Source organism: Gopherus evgoodei, chromosome 1, assembly GCF_007399415.2.
Source record: "Gopherus evgoodei ecotype Sinaloan lineage chromosome 1, rGopEvg1_v1.p, whole genome shotgun sequence".
NCBI lineage: Eukaryota > Metazoa > Chordata > Testudines > Testudinidae > Gopherus > Gopherus evgoodei.
Window position 1 is genome coordinate 320,969,175 of NC_044322.1, and position 20,230 is coordinate 320,989,404.

Here is a 20,230-nt window from a genome sequence, read left to right on the forward strand (position 1 = left end):
TTGGTGAGAGACCTCACCCGCCTTTTCTCTAATTCTGATATGTTACTACAAAGTGATTGTTGTAGTCATACTTACATTACCTTACAAAGCTAGGTAGTAGTTTCAGCATTTTTTATTAAGAGGTGTGACTCGAGTCCCAGAGGAGCTAGACAAGGTCACTCAATTAGGGTGAATTGCAAAGAATAGGGCAGACAATCCCCCAAAGCTGGTGGATATTCCAGTATTTAGATTTACCGAGCCAGCACAAAACAGCTTCTGTAATACCTCAGTGGTTATCCAGAAACCAACAACACGATTCCCTTAAAGTAACCCAGCCTCAGGCCTCCACCCAGACACCAAGTCAAAATAGGAGAAGGATTGCTGAAAACTTTAATCATATATAAATGTTCTACCAATCCCAAAGGATCAGAAACATTACCTCACAGGTTAATGACTGACTATTCCAGATGTTACCCATATACATGCTTACACACAATTAAATGAACTAAAATTTATTAAAAAGAGTATTAGTTAAAGATCAGTATACATACAGACATGAGTACAATTCTTGAGATTCAGATTCATAGTAGAGATGGTGAGCTTTGTACTTGCAAAGAGTTCTTTCAGAACTAGTCCATAGGTTATAGTCCAATGTTTATATTCAGGGTGGTCCAGTTAGGACTGGGATCTCAGCCTTGTGGCTTAAGCTTGGCTTGCTTGATGCTTCATGCAGATCTGAGTTAAGATTAGGACCCAAGGCATCTTTATACAGTTTGGAGTCCTTAGGTGAATACGCAATCATGGATACTTTGAAGTAGAGCTATCACCTAAGCATCACAATTAGCTACACATTTACATAAAGCAATTTATCCACTAGGTATTCACAAACTTTTAAAGTGACATATAGACAATGACATTATTTCAGCCAAGATTAATCTAAATGTTAATATTTCCTTTTGATCTCCAAATCAATAGCTATAGTGACAAGAGCTGTCTGTTTACATGGCTAATCATTAAACAAGATATAAACAAACACATACAGTTAGTATCAGCTTTAGTTTCTTACAACATGGGCTAGAAATTTGAAATGCAAATCTATTTACCATGGAATGGCCCTGTAAAGAAGTACTTCATCGCTCTCAGTACAAATTTGCTGAAGACCACTCACACACCAGTGCCCTTTTATTTCGCAGTATTTTTCACCACCATCACATATATACAGTTCAATGCCGGTCAGGTAGCCCCTTAGATAACAGCTTGCTCTTACTGCAGCTGGGAGCAATAAGCCCTCACTTTCCTGTCTCCCCTCCTACTTCTGTCCTGCTAGCTTTATAGGCCTTCCTCTCAGCAGGCTCACAGGTGATTGCTCTCAGGCTCCTTTAATGAGCCACAGCCTGCCAGCCCCAGCCAGTTTCCCTTGATGGGAACTATGTTAGCAGGTTCTGAGCTACCAGGGGCTGGTTCAGTGCCGCTTAAGCCAGCACCCTGTTACACATCCTCCCCCTTAAGAATGGTGCCCCCGGGCCCCCTTTGGCCCCTCAGCCCTTTTGCTGTTCCCCCGAAGGAGGCTCTTTTGGGGAGCCCTCCCCAGCTGGGCCCTGGCCAGCCAGCACCCTCGATGGTTTCTCCATTCCTCTCCCACAGGAGGAGCATTTCTCCAGGAGTGGTGCCCCCCCCATCTCTGCTTCTGCCCACAGGTCATCACACCAATCGCAGTGGGGCAGGCCCCCTATCCCCAGCTCCCCCTGTGTATCTGGCTGGGATCTTCCTCACCTCAGTTCCCTCAGCTCTCCTTGCGGCTTGGGGCTCTCCTGCCCCTCTGGGACGGGGGTCGGCAGTCATCCCACCACTGGGCAGGACTTTCCATGCCTCAGTTTCCCCCGTTCATCCTAGTACATCTGAGGCCTCTTCCACAGAGAGAGTGGGATCAGGGAGTGTACCCCCATATGCCTTCCTTCTCTGAGGGAGTCCAGACTGACCAGCTCCCCCATATATGCTTCCTGCGGGTCTCCCCGCTCTGGGCTTTTCTGTCTAGGAGTTTTGTCTTGGTTCCCAGGATGGGGCCTGTCCTCTCGTCCTGGGGTCCTCCTTCTCTGGGGATCCCCCCACCCCCCTCGCAGGGAGCCCTGTTGTTTCACACCCAGTAGTGAGGCCCATTCTTGGCCTAACAGTACCGGACATGGTAGTTTCTCCAGGACCCCTACCTGCTTCCATCGGAAGCAACCCTTTGCTTCCAGGGATATCTGGGCTACTGGGCAGGACTTCCTGTCCCCATGTACACACCCAAGGGCCATCCTTTTCCTCTGAATGAGCCAATGTGGCTTAACCAGCACCTTTTGCACCAGCACTCAAGGCAGTGTTGACCACAGCCATCTGGGGTCTCTGCCCCACTTTCACAGGCACAGTGGACAACCTCAGCTTCTGTCCTGCCCGTTCAGTCCAAGCACAAAAATCTGCCCAGCCACATTCCATGTCCGGGCAGCCTTGTTTAACATGCCCCAGTTTCCCACACTGCCAGCACGTTAGGCAGGCGGGCCTCTTGGGTGCTCCTCCGGGCTCCCCCTTTTATTTGTCTCTCCTGGGGAAGAAGTCAATGGGCTTCCGCCCCAGTTCCCTGTCTTTCCATTGCCAGTCCTCCCCCAGGGGTCCCTCAGCCTCTATATACTCCTCGGTTATCTGAGCCGCCTCTTCGACGGTGTCTGGCTGGTGTCTCCTCACCCAGGTGCACACCATCTCCAGGAGGCTTTGCAAGAACTGCTCCAGTATAAGGGAGTCCATTATCTCTTCCACTGTACGCGTGTCAGACCTCAACCAGCATGTGTCCCAGTCCCTTAACCTCTGGGTGAATGCCTGTGGTTGCACAGCAGACATCCACCGGGCCGACCAGAACTTCTGCCTATACCTTTCCGCTGATAAGCCTACTCTGTCCAACTCTGCCTACATTTATATACAATGTGGTATCTCCCCTACTTTCTTTTGAGATTTGTGAAATTATGCTTGAAAACCACTCAAAAGAGTGTACTATGTAGACTCAATCTTTTTAGTGCTCAAATCTCAACATAATCTGTTGTCAACCATTTCTGCTTTGTTAACAAAACAAAAATAACAATCTTCAGCCGTTACCATATGGCAGAGAGATTGACTTGCATAAAAATAGTAGTCAAATTAGCATCTGCAAATCACGCTCATCTGGATAACTGATTTGAGAATTGGATGTGTTCTTAGTCTCCTAACCCTCTGGGTTTTACAATGAAATATATTATCTGTGCTAACTGAAAATGTCCAGATTCCTCCTGGCAAATGTATGAAGTGAGTAATCTGGTTATTAAGAGCGTTTGGTGTGGGGATTTTTTTTTTTGCATTTCCTTTTTTCCTGACTATCTGTTTCATTTGGGAGGCAGTACCTGTGACAAGTTAGATCCCCCTCCATCTGGGGTGCCACCTGATGTGCTGGGGTCTCACTGAGTCTTCCTGTCCCACCAGCCTGGGTTTCCTTACTCTGTGCTGCTGTGTCAGGTGCTCAAGCCCCTTTCCAGCACACACACAGACTGGGGGACACCCAGCTGCAGAGTCACACAGAGTCTGCAATTAGCTCTCTGGCAGGGCTCAGCTAGGGGAATGCCCAGCTCTCCTGTGCACACACCCTCTGGAGTGTAAACCCAAAATTATATTGGCTTATGTTGTATGGAGATCTATATAGCATAAGGTCATAAAAATTTCCCCCTCCCTCAAAGTGGAAGGAGATATGCACAGCTTTCTACCCCCTCCCTGTGCCCGGTTATGAATTGCACAAACTGGGTTTAAGAATAAACAAAAAATAATTTTATTAACTACAAAAGGTAAATTTTAAGTGATCATAGGGATTAGCAAACAGAACAAAGTGGATTACTGAGCTTCAGTGAAATGTGTGTATACTTAGGGCTCCAAGGTCAGGTCCTAACATCATGCCTAAAAGTGATTATACTGTGCTAGACAAGGTGGGTGGGTAATATCTCTTACTAGCCCAATTTCTGTTTGGTAAAGAAAAGCTTTCAAGCTAGACAGAGCTCTTCTTTAGGCAATACTGAAATGAAAGACAAGGTCTAATGACTGTAAACTGGACCACAATGTAACTCAATTCACTGGTTCATCTTGTATTTCACTTGGTTCCCATGAATATTTTATATCTTTGTTTTTGACATTTTAATTGGTTGGTGTCATCTCTCTGATAGGGCTTCATTTATACTGGGGCTTGCTGAGGCTGAGCCCTCACTGGCACCTCTTTCAATTCACATTAAGCACTGCTGGGAGAAGCCTCCAGCTTCCCAGTCTGGTCTAAAATGTTCTTTCTTTTCAGTTGCCATTTTTATATGGCTTGTACTTCATTATTCTTTACTGAGCACTCAGTATATCTGGCACTGGAAATACAGAGTACACAGTATAAGTGATTAGGCATATAATGCAGCTGATTTGTGAAAGTAAGTTTGCCAATATATAATTGTGGCATTGTCCTTCCAAAATCAGCATGGGTAAGAGTATGTTTTCAGCTACACAAATTGCAAGCCATTGGCAGACAAACGGTAATATTCTTCTGAGGTAAATGAGGGGACAAGAAGAAGTGGGTGAAATAGAAAAGCCACACAGACCTTTCAACATATTCTCAATTTCCCTGAAATAAAAATATCAGCATAGTGGCAATGGGTATTAGAACTGCCTCCTATCAATTTATTTACACTCTGAGGGGTAAGCTAGAGTTTCATACAGCACAGCAGTGGGACACATTAACTCTATTTATTTCCTTATAGCATATACTGATGGGATCAGGGTTATAGTGAATGCAATCTATATTTTTTTTAATCTAGTATATAAATGGTCCTATTCAAATTCAAGCTAATTAACAAGAGTAGGATAAGTTAATACACCTGCTATGTCTAATAAGACCTTTGGCACTGATCTGAGCAAAGCAATGCTAAGCTGCAGCATTTTAGGGTAGCCCCAAAAGGCATTATGACTCTTACTCACATGTGAGTCACAATTTAATCCCTGTTTCTCTGTTATTTGTGGGGCAAATACTATTTAGTGTATGCAGTCTGATCAAGCCAAGCCACAGTGTTCTTATCAACAGTGTTCAAGGCAGGAAGCTCTCCAGGAAGCTGAGTCATTTTGCAGTCCTCAACAACGTGTGTCATGGTTAAGGCTATGTTTCAGTCATAGGTATTTTTAGTAAAAGTCATGGATAGATCACGGGCAATAAACAAATTCACAGCCCGTGACCTGCCCATTACTTGAACTATATATCGCTGACTAAATCTTGGGTCCTCCGGGACAGGAGGTGACCCAGGACCTCCGCAGGTGCTCCGGGGGAGGAGGGGCGGCAGCACACGATCCAGAACCGACATGAGTGCTCTAGCAGGGGAGGAGGGGAGTGTTCCAAGACTGCCCCAGCAGTGGTCAATGCGGCTGCCCAGGGGTCAGTCGCACCAGCTGCTGCAGAAGTCCCGGAAAGTCCCAGAATCCATGACTTCTGTGACTGCCATGACAAACTCACAGCATTAGCCATGGTTTGTGGCTGCCTACATTGACATAGTGGACTGTCCCTAAAACATCACCAAAATTTTTCTGCAACACAAATTCCATGTCCAGTACGAAACCATTTGAGAGGGCTCCATTCCATTGCCTTCATGGTTAGGGCCCTACCAAATTCACAGGCCATTTTGGTCAATTTCACGGTTACTGGATTTTAAAAATCATAAATTTCAGGATTTCAGCTATTTAAATCTGAAAATTCATGCATTTTAATTGCAGGGGTTCTGACCCAGAAGGAGTTGTGCAGGGAGGGGGTCACAAGGTTATATGGGGGCGGGTTGCGGTACTGCTACCCTTACTTCTGCATTGCTGCTAATGGTAATGCTGCCTTCAGAGCTAGGCTTAACTGTTCTCTGCCTTCACTGTGCTAGGCCAACAGTCTTTTGCTGGGAATAAGTAGGCCTGCTTTGCATATCTCCTCAGACACAGGACGGTATAATTGTGACAATTATAAGTTACCACTCAATTTTTTCTAATAAGCACATTTATTCTTTAAGGTAAAAGCATTACAGAGAAAATGTATGGAAACCCAAAAAATCTACACACGCTAATAAACTTAACACAGATTGCCCCAATTGCAACATGGTCTCTGGCAGGAGCAGTCCTTCAACTCCCACCAAGGGTTTTCTGGTGGCTTCCAGTCAATCACACCTTTGGCTCTGAACAAGAACACTCATGAGTAAGAGTCACTCATTTATCCAGTTTCCCTCTTTGAAGAGACCTTCAGTAGGTAAGCAGCCGGGCAATAGGTCTCTGTTCACAGTGCAGCTTCAAAAGGATGGATTTGAGATGGGTCATCTGCATTCTCCTCAAGTATTTCCTAGGAAATCCACTTAACACGCGTTGTCCCCAAAATTCCTTTGATCCTATTATCTCCGAAAGATTACATTCCTCCTACTTTCCTTCTAAAGAAGTTCTCTACAGTCTCACACAAACACGTGGATTGTCAATACATTGGGCTCCCAAAATATATATATACAATTTAACAAGGTTTGTCCAGGTATTGTCATATCCTTCATGCTGGCCAACAATAAGGGGGAGAGCCGACATTCTGCCCAACCCCACACCTTCCCTGATCACCTGCCCCAGGTATGCAGTGCCCACCTGCTCCAACACACCCAGAGCCAGGGGTCATGGAGTCACTGGACTGATGCTCTGAATGAAGCCAGTCAGGACTCTGGTTTGGCATGCCTCCTGGCCTGGTGAAATCAAATTATAGAACACCCCACTGGTTTATCAAAAACAGGTTGACACCCCAGTCTTCTCTTAGGCTACTGGCAGCTCCCTCCTCTACCGCCCCATAATCATGCCATCTGTAGAAGTGCAGTCTCCCCCACTCTCTTCCTAGAGGAAACATGAGTAGGGCTCCATGTCTGTCAGGGAAGTCGTGGAAAGTTACGGATTCTGTGACTTTCCACAACATCTGTGACTTCTGCAGGGGCCAATGTGGCTCACCCCAGGGCCACCCAAGCAGCTACTGCTCCGGTGGCCCCAGGCAGTGGTTCCTGGGATGGAGGCAGCTTGTGCTGCTGGGCCGAGGTGCTCCTCCAGCAGCGTGCCCTTCCCTCCAGATTTAATCTAACAGATTTTTAATAAGTCATGGACAGGTTATGGGCCATGAATTTTTGTTTATTGCCCATGACCTGTCCATGACCTTTACTAAAAATACCTGTGACTAAATTGTCACCTTAAACATGAGCTATTAGTTACTTACTGTCTCTGGAAGAATAGAGAAAACTGGGCTATTTGAATCTTGCTCTCTAAGATCTCTACTGCAGCAGAGCCTGATGTACAATGCTGCAATGAATTCTATAGCCAATGTTTTATGAAAAAAGTGTCACTTGCCATATACAAGTTACAACTTTATTGGTTGCTGTACTGCTGACAGCCAGAGGGTGCAGATAGTGGTATGGTATAGTCTGGAAGGAAGATAACAAAAGGGGTGTGAAATATTTTCTAGCTTATGTTCTCAGAAAGATAAGCAAGAAGAAATAGGGCATGGAAAGTTCCTGAGTGGAGTCATAATAGGAACTAAAAGTCTTAAATCTGAAGCAAGCAGGTAGGAATGTGTTATTTTAGTTTGTGTTCTGATTCTGAATGGGGCAATTTGTTTAAGGACTATAAGATAAAGACAAAATATGAAAAGAAAGGGCATGAGGGGAGCAACTGTTACTCTGAAAAGTAAGACTTTTCCAATGGACAGGGTTTTAAGCCAGCTACAGGAGGTGTGTGGCCCTAAGAAAGCTGCAAGAATTCGCTAAATCAAAGTCTGAAGTCCCGGAGAATGGGGGATGGGGGCAGGGCTCTCCTTAGCCATTTTGGTGCCCTACGCAGCCCCCCTGCAGTGTGTGTGTGTGTGGCCCCCAGGCCTTTGCAGGGCAAAGGACAACAGGAGCAGGCTTGGAGGACGGGGGAAAACTGCCCCCCAGCACGAGCTGCTGGAGCGGAGCGGGTTGAGGCCAGCTGGCTCCACTTCCTTCTGCCTGGTGAGTGTAGGGCAGACCTCACCCCGCACTCATGGGGCAGCGGAAAGTGGAGTAACCCAGCCCCAGCCCACTCCACTCTGCTCTCCTGGCTCCCAGCCTTGGGGCTTGGGGGGCAGGGGGAACCACCCCCCAGCACTCACCGGCGATGCGAAGCGGAGTGGGCTGGGACAGGGTCACTCCACTTACTGCCACCTGGTGAGTGCAGGGCGCCTGACCCCTGCTGCAGTCCTCAGGGGGAGGGGTGGAGTGGGGGTGAGGCTGGGGCAGAGCAGGGGCAGGAAGAGGTGTTGCAGGGGGCGGAGTGGGGGGCCATGAGAAAGAACCAGAGCAGTGGCTGGAGCAGCACGCAACTGCATAGGGCACCAGGAAATTTGGTACCCCAGATTTCCTGGTGCCCTACACAACTGCGTACTTTGTGTAGGGGTAGGGACGGCCCTGGGTGGGGGAAATGGACTTGAAGGTCTTAATTCTGGAGTTTACTTGAATGAGTTTGTAAACACAGACCACTGGGTAAATGACTGCAGAAAAAGTGCAAAATAGGGACATTTCAGAGTAAGGAAAAAGGTTGCAAAAATTCATGTGTCACAGCCCTGGTAGAGCTGCTGCTGCTGCACACTCACAAGGCTGCAGTGTTTGAGTCCCAACAGGATGTGCTCTTAGGCTTCCTTTGGTTTGGGCAGGCTCTGCACTGTCTCTTTCATTGGACTCTCTGGCCCATTCTGAGCACAGATCCTTTGTTACCCCTTCATGGAAATGGGGCCTGATGACTCAGCAGCACTAAACCTCTATGACCAGTGCTGACCCCGCAGTCTCCCTAACAGAATAAGCTTAACTTTCCAGGGATGCATGACTGGTAAGGGATACGGGTAGAAACCTTTGCAATGGTTTCTAAACACAATTACTCTTATTTTAGCTTGCACAAAAGAAAAAAACCCTACAGGGATTTCCCTGCCTCAGTTTCCTCATCACTCTGGAGCATTTGGAGCTCATGAAGCTTCAGCTCAGTTCCCAGTTCCCAAAGAAGAAGATCTTGGAGTCATCATGGACAGTTCTCTGAAGATGTCCACGCAGTGTGCAGAGGCAGTCAAAAAAGCAAACAGGATGTTAGGAATCATTAAAAAGAGGATAGAGAATAAGACTGAGAATATCTTATTGCCCTTATATAAATCCATGGTACGCCCACATCTCGAATACTGTGTACATATGTGGTCTTCTCACCTCAAAAAAGATATACTGGCACTAGAAAAGGTTCAGAAAAGGGCAACTAAAATGATTAGGGGTTTGGAGAGGGTCCCATATGAGGAGAGATTAAAGAGGCTAGGCCTCTTCAGCTTGGAAAAGAGGAGACTAAGGGGGGATATGATAGAGGTATATAAAATCATGAGTGATGTGGAGAAAGTGAATAAGGAAAAGTTATTTACTTATTCCCATAATACAAGAACTAGAGGTCATCAAATGAAATTAATAGGCAGCAGGTTTAAAACAAATAAAAGGAAGTTCTCCTTCACGTAGCGCACAGTCAACTTGTGGAACTCCTTACCTGAGGAGATGGTGAAGGCTGGGACTATAACAGCTTTTAAAAGGGAACTGGATAAATTCATGGTGGTTAAGTCCATAAATGGCTATTAGCCAGGATGGGTAAGGAATGGTGTCCTTAACCTGTTTGTCAGAGGATGGAGATGGATGGCAAGAGAGTGATCACTTGATCATTGCCTGTTAGGTTCACTCCCTCTGGGGCACCTGGCATTGGCCCCTGTCGGTAGATAGATACTGGGCTAGATGGACCTTTGGTCTGACCTGGTACGGCCGTTCTTATGTTCTTTTAAAAGCAGGGCTAGCTTGTGATGTAGTCTATACACCCTGCAGGAGAACAAGAGAGAAACTTCTTACAGCTCTGCACAGGTACCTGGTGTGACAAAGTAGGGTTTTTCACCTTGTTATGTTGCATGTGAGTCTTACTGTAATGTATTAATACTGTGTGCCTCAGTTTCCCTGTGTACAGCACCAATGCCTAGGTGGTGGGAGTTGGTTGTGAGGCCCCTGGGTTAGGTGAGATTGCCCAGCTGCTTGCATGTAGGCGATGGCTGATGCCTTTTGTACCCTGAGACGCAGGAGGGGGATGCAGCCATGTGACACAGCCCGGGAAGCAGGACAAAGCCCAGGAGGAGAAGCAATGGGCGGGTCGGAGGCCAGGCAGCAGGGTTCAGAGCACTCTTTTTCCAGGAGGGGGAAGTCTAGGGCGTCTTGCCCGGGGTCTTCCAAAGATGGATTTGCCTGAAAGTTACTGATTTCTGGGCTTACCAGTTCTGTTCTATGCTGTGTACCTGTTGACTAATAAACCCATTTTACAATGCTGGCTGAGAGTCACTACTGACTGTGAAGTTGGGGTGCAGGGCTTTTAGGTTTCCCCAAGAGCTCCACACAGGCAGACTTGCTGTGGGAAGCGCACGGTGGTGCTGAATGATCTGAGGACAGATACAGGAAGACTGAAGCTGTATAGGCTTCTTGATAGGCATGCCAACTTACTAATTGCAGAAAACTGAACACACTTGACCTGCTCCTTCTCTGAGCCCACCTCCTGCTCTCTCTCACCCTCTCTTATTTTCACTGGGCTGGGGAAGAGGGGTGGGGTGCAGGAGAGGGTGACAGCTCTGGCTGTGGGCGCAGGCTGTGGGGGTATGGGGCTCTGGGGGTGTGGCCAGGGCTGAGGGGTTTGTGTGCTGGAGGCGGCTCAAGTCTGAGACAGGGTGTTGGAATGAAGGAGGGGATTTGGGGTGCAGGCTCCAGGTGGCACTGACCCCAGGTGGCTCCCAGGAATTGACATGTCCCTCCAGTTCCTGGGGGGGGCTCTGTGCGCTGTCCCTGCCTACAGGCATTGCCTCCACAGCTCCCTTGGCCATGGTTCCCAGCCAATGGGACCTGCGAAGTAGGTACCTGAGGTGTAACCTGTGGGTGGGAGCAGTGCATGGAGACTCCCTGGCCACCCCTCTGCCTAGGAACCAGACATGTTGGCTGCTTCATAGGACCCATGTGGAGCCAGGCAGAGAGTCTGCCAGTCCCACTGTGCCATCAACCAGACTTTTAATGGCCCAATCAGCAGTGCTGACCAGAGCTGCCAGGGTCCCTTTTCAACCAGGTATTCCATTTGAAAACTGGACACCTGGCAACTCCAGTAACAAATGTGAACTCCTGGATCACTTTAAATCTTACCATGGAGTCTTAGACAATCCCCTTAGACTCTGGGTATGGCTACACTTGAAATTTCAAAGCACTGCCGCGGCAGTGCTTTGAAGTGTGAGTGTGGTCGGAGAGCCAGCGCTGGGAGCCAGCGCTGCACGTAAACCACATCCCTTACGGGTGTAGCTTGCAGCGCTGGGAGCCGCGCTCCCAGCGCTGCGGCACTGATTACACTGAGGCTGTAAACAGCGCTGTATCTTGCAGCGCTCAGGGGGGTGTTTTTTCACACCCCTGAGCGCGAAAGTTGCAGCGCTGTAAAGTGCTAGTGTAGCCAAGCCCAGAGGGCTTGCCCCCAGACAAATGGGACTTAATGATAAATAGTCATTAAAACCAAAAATCACATCTCATTCAGGTTGCTTCCTGTCCCAAGAGACCAGTCACATATCCCATATCAACTGGTACCCTTGATCTTACAATGTCTCTAGTCAGTCCTTTAACAAAATATCTAATGGTTTATAAACTAGGAAAAATAAATGTTATTTGCAGGTTAAATCAAACATACATATACAGAAATGAGCTGATATCTAAATCCTAAGAGTGACAGTCTGTCAATTCAAACTGTCTTTCATGGTGGACCCAGGAGGCAGCCCCTGGAGATCTTTGGCTTCAGTTTAGAGTCTCTGGCCCTGTCAGAGTTTAAACAGCCAAAAAGATAGTAATTTTTCCTGTGGCTTTGCTTTATTTCCTTCATTCAGCTTCCAAGTCCTGGGGACCAGATTCCTTGAACATAGGATTTCCCAGGTGCAATAGGGCCATTAACCAATCCGTTGAATTGCAGTGTTCCTTGATGACCCATCTGTTTTTATAGTCCTCCTGGAGAGGAGGGAACAATTCTTGTGCCTGAGTTCACAAGTTCAGAGCAAACATTTTCAAAGTTACAAAGGATATATGTAAGCTTTTATTAATAACATGGAATAGGAGCACTGTAAGTGAGATTAATTCATGCAGTAACGTGCAAGCATTTCATAATCTAAACACTACTTGTAATGAAGTAGTGACTTGTAATGAAAGAGGTGCTGGGACTCAAGCAATATTTTTACTTTCATAACTGATGCAGCAAGCCCAAAGGTGCTGGGGCTATGAACTGCCTGATCTAGAGGTGCCAGGGCTCAGCCCTGGCAAAAATTAAGCACTAACTACGTTACTACAAAACTAATACCTATTTTGAGCAAAACTAACATACAGGTGAATTGGTCTAATCTCCAGTTAGGAATTTCAGTTCTTAGCTAATGCCTGTAGCCTGGGCAAGAGCTGGGCTGCCAGCATCACAGAAGGTACATTTATTTTGATGGAAAATGAAAAATACATCCTGGATTCCACTGATTAAATCTGGTTTTGCATGTTGCAAACCTTTACATGGCAGCGATCCACCATCATCTTCATTACAGTTTAAGCACTGCAGGAGAACCAAAGCAAAACCAGGAGGTGGCTGCAAATTAAATTGTTCTGTAAACAGCTGCTTCTGACACTCAGCCAAACAATTGGCTGCTGCACTATGGAACAGGACTAACTTACTGTTTGAAGTAAAAACAGCTTCTAGCAGGAATGGATGTTGCTGTGCACCTCAAGCTTGGAGCAGAACTTTCAGCAGCCATCAGAGGACAGCTGGTAATTAATGGCACTGTGCAGCTAATTGATAGCACTATATTCCATGGAAAAGGACTCGTTTGGAAAGCTGCTGGCAGCATCTAAGTGTTTCCTTTGCAAAGAGCGAAGGTTAAATTGAACAAGTGGAACTTTATTAAACCCTATGCAACCCTCTGTCCATGTGGCTGAGCTGCTCCCACCCAGTCTAACTCCTCACATTTCCTGTTTCCTCATGAATAATCCCTCCAGAGAACATAGGCAGTTCTGGTCTTAAAAATGACTGCAAAAAATGGCACATTTACTTACTTCTCAGCGCTGACTCCTCTGTATATCAGAACCATGTTTTCTAACTTCAGTGACAATAGTGTTTGCTAGTTTTCACCCCTGGTGGCACTACAGTGACAATCTAAGAAGACATTAGTTGGATTGTGATCACTTGGCTTCATTATAATTAGAATTATTTACTACCGTTATAGGGCCAAACCAGAGAATAGGGATGCAATGGTGAAATGTGTCAGTTACTGCAGGGCCGGTGCAAGGAAGTTTCATGCCCTAGGCTAAACTTCCACCTTGCACCCCCCACCCAGCTAACCCCGCCCCCCCACGGCAGCTAACTCAACCCCCGACCTGGGGAGCCCCCCCGCAGCAGCTACCACCTCCCACCGTGACAGCTAACCCCTCTCCCCCCCCATCCCCTCATGGCAACTAACTCCACACAGGGAGACTTCCCCCCGCCATGGCAGCTAACCCTGCCTGGGAAGACTTCCCCCTCTCCCGCCCGCAACTGCAGCTAACCCTGCCTGGGTAGCCCGCCCCAGCTCACCTCGGCTCCGCCTCCTCCACTGAGCACGCCGGCGCTGCTCTAATTCTCCTCCCCGCCCAGGCTTGTGGCGCTGGTTGGAGGAGACTTAGAGCTGGGCTGTGTGCTCAGGGGAGGAGGCAGAGTGGAAGTAAGCTGGGGCGAGGAGCTGTTCCTCTGTGCGCCCCCCCCTGTTACTGCGGGCAGCCCTCCCCACGCACCCCCCCCCACTCAGCTCACCTCCACTCTACCTCCTTGCCTGAGGGGACTTCTAGGCGCCCCCAACCACTAGGCACCCTAGGCGGCTGCCTAGTTTGCCTAAATGGTTGCACCGGGCCTGAGTTACTGAGTGAATTGGTCTCGTCAGGTGCTCCCCCCTTTCAGGTTTCAGGCCTCAAGCTGTCACCTGATTCCTGGTGGAATCACACAGTCCTCTTTTTTGGCCCAGGCCCTGAATTGCAGTCACAGGTACTGGAGGTGCTGATTTTCTAATATTCTGGGAGGTGCTCGACCCCTGCTCTGGCCCTGCCCCACCCCTTCCCCCAACACCCTGCCCTGTTCTGCCCCTCTCCCAAGTGCACCCCCACCCTTACTCCTCCCCCTTGCCCCCCGGCACTTCCTGCATGCCACTGAACAGCTGATTGCTGGCGCTGAGGGGAGGAGGATGTGCTGATCTGTGGTGCTGTGGGTGAAAGGCACGGGTGGGGGAGGAGCTGATCAGGGGGCTGCATTTTTTTCTGTGGGTGCTCCACTCCTGGAGCACCCCCAGAGTCAGCACCTATGCTGAATACTAACTATGATCAAACCACAGCAGGTCTGACTCAAACTCAGATCCTGCATTTCTGGTCTTTCTGAAAGCCATGACAGTGGTAACCAACAACAACAAAAGCCTTGTCACAAACCTGTCTTTGGCAGTGTGCCCCCTTCATGGGAAGCATATGAGTATGGATCCAATTGATGCACCCAATGGGGGGGGGGCAGTCTAGCAGGGCCATTGTTCAGCCCTCTGGCCCAGGCCTTCTGACTTCCGCCCCCAACCCTCCATACCCTTATCCCTCAATCAGGGTTCCAGGTGAAAGTAACAAAACAGTCTGGAGTCAACAAATGAGGTTAAATAAAAGCATAAAGGAAAAGAACCTGAAGGGAGCTTCAGCCAGGATATTTGCCTTTCTTACTTCAGAGGGCTTTGGTGGTCCAGAGTCCACTAGTCCACTAGTCTCCAGTATAAGTCTCTTAGCCCAGGCAATCCATATTCTCTTTTCTTCAAGGGCAGAGTTTCAGCTGACTCCAGCCTCTCTCTGAGAGCCTGTTTCCTTCCCAGGGTTGCCCCCATCTGACTTAACTCCTCCTCCAGTCCTGGCATGATTTGCTGGTGAGGTGAGGCAGTTCCACTGTAGCCCAAAGCAGCTCTGTAATGCCTTCCACTCCGGTGTGGGGTTTGTATACCCTGTCACAAGCCTCCTTAAGGCAAAGTGTTTAGAAGGAAAGTATTTCAGAGAAAATTTATTTTAAAGAATAGGACACACTGCATGTGTGTCTGGTTTACCAGGTGTTTAACCATCTTCCATATAGGGACCTTAGGACTAAGTCTATATAGACTTTTCTGCAAAACTCTACTTTTATTTCCCTGCCAGAGCTCAGTGACAGTCTCTAGGCAACCTGTGGTGACTTGTCCCCCTCCCCTTCAGGGATCAAGAAACTTTTAAACTGTTTATAGTTCTCTTGATCTATATCCTCCCAGCCTGGAACAACAGCTGTGTCACTTTGGCCTACAGCAATGGTTTTCAAACTTTTTTCTGGCGACCCAGTTGAAGAAAATTGCAGATGCCTGTGACCCAGTGGAGCTGTGGATGAGGGGGTTGGGTGTGGGAGGGGCTCAGGGCTGGGGCAGAGGATTAGGGTGCAGGGGTGATCGCTGTGGGGTGGGGCTGGGAATGAAGGATTTGGGGTGTAGGAGGGGGCTCTGGACTGAGACAGGGGGTTAGGGTGTGGGAGGGGACCAGGGCTCTGGGCTGGGAGTGTAGGTTTTGGGGTGAGACTGGGGATGAGGGGTTTGGGGTGCAGGAAAGGGCTCCAGGTTTGGGGGGAGGGCTCAGCGCTGGGGCTGGGGGTTGGGGTTTGGGGCACAGGCTTCCCAGAGGCAGCCAGCAGCAGGTCCGTCTCCTAAGCAGAGGCACACAAGCTCCCAGCCAATGGTAGTGTGGGAGCAGTCTGTGGAGCTCCATAGCCCTCCCGGCGAGGAGCTGGACCTGCTGCTGGCTGCTTCCGGGGTGCAGTGCGGGGTTAGAACATGTAGGGACTAGCCTGCCTTAGCCAGGCAGCACTGCTGATTAGACTTTTAATGTCTTGGTCAGCGGTGCCGACCAGAGCCGCCACAACTAAGTGCCTTATGCTGTATGGCCCAGTACTGCTTCACAACCCCCAGTTTGAAAATTACTGGCCTAGATCCTGGAAGTATTCCATTGTCTTTCAAGTGTGTGCTTGGGTGTTCTTATCTGGGAGGCCATTGTGTCACCTTCCTAACTAACCCCACTGAATTTAAGCATTATAGGCATATAATAAACCAGGGGTCGGCAACCTTTCAGAAGTGCTGTGCCGAGTCTTCATTTGTTCACTCTGATTGAAGGTTTCACATGCCAGTAATACATTTTAACGTTTTTAGAAGGTTTCTTTCCATAAGTCTATAATATATAACTAAACTATTGTAGTATGTGAAGTAAACATCTGTCATAAACAGATAGCTAAGGGTTAATGTTCTTTTACCTGTAAAGGGGTAACACCAGTAACCTGAAACACTTGACCAGAGGACCAATCAGGAAACAAGACTTTTTCAAATCTGGGTGGAGGGAAGTTTGTGTGTGAGTTCTTTGTTCTTTATCTTGGGTCTGACCCTCTCGGCTATGAGAGTGATTTTTCTATCTCTAGCTTTCTAATCTTCTGTTTCCAAGTTGTAAGTACAAAAATAGTAAGGCAATAAGGTTTATATTGGTTTTTTTTTGTATTTACATGTGTGTAGTTGCTGAAATTTTTAAATTGTATTCTTTTTGGATAAGGCTGGTTATTCATTTTTTTTCTTTTAAGCAAATGACCCTGTATTTGTCACCTTAATACAGAAAGACCATTTTTATGTATTTTTTCTTTCTTTTTATATAAAGCTTTCTTTTTAAGACCTGTTGGAGTTTTTCTTTAGTGGGGACTCCAGGGAATTGAGTCTGCAGCTCACCAGGGAATTGGTGGGAGGAAGAAATCAGGGGGAAAATCTCTTGTGTTAGATTTACTAAGCCTGACTTTGCATACCCTCTGGGTAAGGGGGAAGAGAGATTAGCTCTCTCATGTGTTTCCAGGACTGGAAACAGGGAGGGTGGAGTCCCTCTGTTTAGATTCACGAAGCTTGCTTCTGTGTGTCTCTCCAGGAACCCAGGGAGGGAACACCTGAAAGGGAGAAGGAGGGGGGAAATGGTTTATTCCCCTTTGTTGTAAGACTCAAGGAATTTGGGTCTTTGGGGTCGCCAGGGAAGGTTTTGGGGGGGACCAGAGTGCCCCAAAACACTCTAATTTTTTGGGTGGTGGCAGCTTTACCATGTCCAAGCTGGTAACTAAGCTTGAAGGTTTTCATGCTAACACCCATATTTTGGACGCTAAGGTCCAAATCTGGGAAAAATGTTATGACAACACCTTAAAAACCTTATTTAAGAAGCTTCATTTAAAATTAAATTAAAATTCAGAGCCTCCTGGACTGGTGGCCAGGACCCAGGCAGTTTGAGTGCCACTGAAAATCATCTTGCGTGCTGCCTTTGGCACGCATGTCATAAGTTGCCTACCCCTGTAATAAACATTCCACATATCCCAATAAGTTAGTGGAATAGACATACAGGCAATTCTAATAACCCAGAGCTGTAGGTTAATTAGTGTTCATCAAATGGCTACATCTCAGTATTCATAACATCATTACATATCAGTTCTACTTCAATCACAGAAATAAGTGCATCATTTAGCTCGAAGAACCTTTATTACTGGTGATAGTGTATGGTAAGGAAATGACCTAAGTTGGCTCTCAAAACAGTATGAATTTGCAAGTAAAGACATTTCTGTTATTTGTAAACAGATCACTTTTGATATGGAAATCATTAGGATGCAATAAACACAGAACCCCATGATGCCACTTTGCTCTGTCACTTTGCAAAGTAGAACCAAGAATTAAACTTTTTTTTGTTCTATATTTTAGATTCCCCCACCCCTGTGCTAGTGCAGTCTTTGATGTTTTAGAGATTGATTGTTATAATAAATGAACCCTGAACACAGTGATCAGTCTTAAAACTTTGTGTATGCCACTTTCATAGATTGGGTATCTTTCTCTTGGTTCTGGGGAATGGCGCTTTTCCCATAACCTGTATATAATGATTATAATGTGGTACAGCTCAAATCCTTTTTTCCTATGGGATGAAGTTACTGAAATAAAACACTTTTTCAGAGGGAGGGAGAAAAAAAAAGACAACTGTGCCTCTCCCTCCTTTTGCATTTAGTTTAAGTTTGGCTTTTATAGCCTTGATGATACGTTGTTTCTTTCAATCTCCTGGTAATTTAGGGCCCAAATTGTGTCTTATTTTGCTGACAAGTTTTGACTGTCAAAAAATCAAATCCCTGACTATTTCATGTCATCCTTATGGTGACAGAATTAGGATGAGACTGACAAATTTTAAGTTCTTTTCATATTTCAAAGTAACCTGGAGCATTATGTATTTATCACAACACAGCTAATGAATATTACCATGGCAACTCTTTGAAGACAATATACTGAATCTCATTTGGTTTTACTCAGAAGTAATTTTCATACAGTATCACTAAAAAACAACAACAACAGAGGATCTGTACAATCACTACAAAACCTGGATTGGTTTGAATTGTTCTAAGATGAAAACAGGAACTGGGTTCTTCAGTTGAAAATATGTGAGTTCTCATATTGAAAAGTCTAGTTATCTAGACATGAATACTATCCTACTACCGCTTGCAAGCCTCACATGTTTGACTTGTTATAAGCAACTCATATAATGTTCATTAGTGAATCATCACATAGACCTCAGAAACTCTGGTGTCTCATTATGATCAACAGCTAATGCTACACCACAAAAGAAAGTAGTCTGACAATGTACAGTTTACTATGCACATTTAAAGGTAGACAGCAACAGAGGGAAGAACAGGCCAGAATGACTCCTAATTTCTGAGGAAGGCTCTTGGTAACATTTTTTAATTTGCAGGCAACTAATCTTGTGGGAGGTGGAGTGGCTCAGGATGTGCAGTAGAACAAAAGCTTGCACGGCAGATGGAGTGTGGAAAGAGGCAGCAGTATGAGTCCACATATTTTGGCACACATGAATGTCTGTTTTGGAACATATCTGTCTAACTTAGAGAAAAGTCCAGAGAAATAAAATGGAGTTGGTGCAATGCTGATAAGCCTGAACCAGAGGCGTAATTCCTGACTCTCTGCAAAATGCAAAGATGTATTCAAGACCCTATAGCTTGTACAAAAGCATTTCTAAAAGTGGTGATTATGAGCTAGATTCTGCAAAGTACTTAGTGCCTCCTTCAAGGTACTGCTGGGTGCCCTCATCTTCCATGGATTTCCAGGACTTCAGTTGGAATTGAGGGCACTCAATCCCTCCTAGACTTGCTCAGCACCTTTCAGGATCATAACCTATAAATATAGATATTAGTTGCTCAGATTTGAGGAAGATTCTTAAACGTGTCCTATCGCTCTTTTACAAAAACTTTGTCTTATGTATGATGTCCTAAATTGCTCTGATAGCTTAAGTAGTGATTTTAGGCACTGCCAATGGACAAAGAGGCAGCCCGTGGAAAAGTTCACATACATTCTGCAAAATAATGAAGGTGAGTTTGTGTTCTACTCTATTCCATTCAGGTATTTATGTAACCCTTTTGCCTATCTGAGTTGGCAGCAAGAAGGGTCAGGTTCAGTATCCAGGGGTTCTGTTTCAATAACACAATGCAAAACCCAAGAACGAATGGGTATAAACTGGACACTAGGAAGTTTAGACTTGAAATTAGATGAAGGTTTCTAACCATTAGAGGAGTGAAGTTCTGGAACAGCCTTCCAAGGGGAGTTGTGGGGGCAAAAGACATATCTGGCTTTAAGAATAAGCTTTATAGGTTTATGGAAGGGATGGTATGATGGGATAGCTTAATTTTGGCAATTGATCATTGATTATCAGCAGATAAGTATGCCATGTGGGCGGTGATGGGATGTTGGAAGGGATGGGATCTGAGTTACTGCAGAGAATTCTTTCCTGCTGGCTGGTGAGTCTTGCCCACATGCTCAGGGTTTAGCTGATTGCCATATTTGGGGTCGGGAAGGAATTTTCCTCCAGGACAGATTGGCAGAGGCCCTGGAGGCTTTTCGCCTTCCCCTGCAGCGTGGGGCCTGGGTCACTTGCTGGTGGATTCTCTGCAGCTTGAGGTCTTCAAACCACAATTTGAGGACTTCAGTAACTCGGACATAGGTTAGGAGTTAGTTATAGAAGTGGATGGGTAGGGTTCTGTGGCCTCCTTTGTGCAGGAGATC

General features: G+C 46.6%; 1 long non-coding RNA gene across 9 annotated transcripts in view; it reads right to left on the reverse strand.

Moving 5' to 3' along the window:
* Window positions 1-7,346, reverse strand: part of LOC115644552 — a 49,230-nt gene extending 41,884 nt beyond the window's left edge. For all 9 annotated transcript variants that reach the window (XR_003998530.1, XR_003998528.1, XR_003998522.1 and 6 more), the window contains exon 1: window positions 7,259-7,346. This is a non-coding gene — a long non-coding RNA (uncharacterized LOC115644552). The remainder of the gene's footprint in view (window positions 1-7,258) is intronic.
* Between the last annotated feature and the right edge of the window lie 12,884 nt (window positions 7,347-20,230).